Raw genomic sequence first — 1,944 nt, 5'->3', positions numbered from 1 at the left:
AAACAGTTCCCAAAGCCAGGCAAGCCTGGAGCCAGGGCCCTTTCTGCGTAAGGGGACTCAAGGGGAGGCCAGGAGGCTGGGGGGCCAGAGGTGCCCATGCCTCTCTCCAGGAGACAAATCTGGCCTGCCTGGGCCTCCCAGATGCCCTCAAGACAGTGAGACTGAGAATGACCTGGACAGGCCCACCCTGCTGAGGACTGGGTAACTGGGATCCCCCAGGAGGCTGAGGTGGACCCCATGCTGACTGTCAGGACAGCGGGCAGAGGCCGAGCCTCCCATGTCCCGTTGCTGCTGAGTCACTGCTGGGCACCACCAGGTGAATGATCTCTCGTCTACCTCTCCCCAGCATGAGGCAGGGCTGCCACTCTAGCCCAGGAAGGAGGAGAAAGAGGAGGAGGCCTGTGGCCATGTGGGACCAGGGGCTGCAGACGCTGTATTCTGGAGACACAAGTGGAAACCTAGGAGCCTGTGGGTCTTTGCTCAAGGAGGCCAAGTCCATCGGCTGATCTGGCCAGCGTGGGTGGCAGGCAAGAAAGCCCAGGATGGCATCCCCTGCCCTTAGCAACATGGGCCTCAGGCTCCTGGCATTTCCTCTTGGGCCCAGGCCCACTTTTGGTCAGGGCTGTCCTCATGCCCTCTGGCACTGATCCCGCCCAGCTGAAGCCACACTTCAGCCCAGCACCTCTGTGCCCCCCAGTACCTCACCCCACAGCAGCCGAGAGAGGCAGTTTCCAGCCTGCCAGACTTGGCCCTTCTCATCTCTGACCACCTGACGCTCCCAGGGGCTGAGACACAGAGGTCTGAGTTCCAAAGGCCCTTGTGCCGGGCAGGAGGCAGGACTGGGGCAGGGGGAGACACCTAGTGTCTCTAGGGACCAGCACACAGCCCAACCCAGCTGGGGCCACAGCCCCTGAAGCTGCTTGTCCTGTGATCTCCGAGCTTTCAGGGTTGGGTGTCAAGGCCAGTGCTGCTGCCTGGGAGCGAGTGAATGGGTTCCTTGCAGAGGTCCAAGGTCACTCCTGTGTGTCTCGCTGGTTCCCTTGCTCCCCGGCTGCTATACACACTCACCCTCCTGTGCCCTTGGCCAGACAGACAGCCAGCTCCCGTTACTCTGTGCACACGGGCCCTGGAATCCAGGGCACAGTTGGTGGTGACCTGCTGGGCTCCCTAACTCCACTTCCCTTCCAGCTCCTGCTGGGCCCTGGGTTAAGTCGGGGGCAAGTCTCTGGGGGAGGTGGGCACAGCCTCCACTCCCAGACATGTTTGGGCTTTGTTCTCAGCAGTGGCCCAGTTCCCCAGATGACCTGGGTGAGGTTGATGAAGGGCCCTGGCCCCTCCTGGCTGGTGGAGGTGGCTCAGGGTGGGGTGGGACGGGGACGGGGACGAGGGACCATGGCTTTCCCACAGGCCTAGCTATCCCTGGGACAGCCCTGGAGTCCTGATGCAGATGCTCACTGGGGACTCTGTGCCCCCTCACACCTTGTTGTGTTCTCTGCTGCTGCCCTGTCTGTCCCCACCCCATTCTCAGGGCTGAGGAACAGGAGCACCGCAGACCTGGTGACTCCCTGCCGTCGGATTCCCGGGCAAGGGCGCCTCTGAGCTCCCTGGCAGGTGAGCCAGGAGAATGCAGCCATTCCTGCTGGAGAAATATCTGACACGATCTGTCATCTGCCCTCGGTCAGGCCATCAGCACTGAAATGCTTCAGATGCACACAATCATGCATACTTTTGCCCTCTCACTCCACAAAGATTACTATGTGCCAGGCACGGTTCTGGACTTTCTCCCCATGCAGTCGGACAATCCTCCTGGGCAGGTGCACCCGGGCTGTTCCCTGGTGCCCTCTTCCCCCTCCAGCTCAGCTGCAGGCCTGGGGGAGGAGGGACACCTGTAGCCTCCAGGTCGACCCCGGGTTGCATTTTGCAGTGTGGCCAGCAGGGGGCAGC

The sequence above is a fragment of the Trachypithecus francoisi genome, unplaced genomic scaffold, assembly GCF_009764315.1.
Source record: "Trachypithecus francoisi isolate TF-2019V2 unplaced genomic scaffold, Tfra_2.0 Lachesis_group13, whole genome shotgun sequence".
Taxonomy (NCBI): domain Eukaryota; kingdom Metazoa; phylum Chordata; class Mammalia; order Primates; family Cercopithecidae; genus Trachypithecus; species Trachypithecus francoisi.
The sequence above is the reverse complement of the archived record's forward strand: the minus strand, read 5'-3'. Positions refer to the sequence as shown.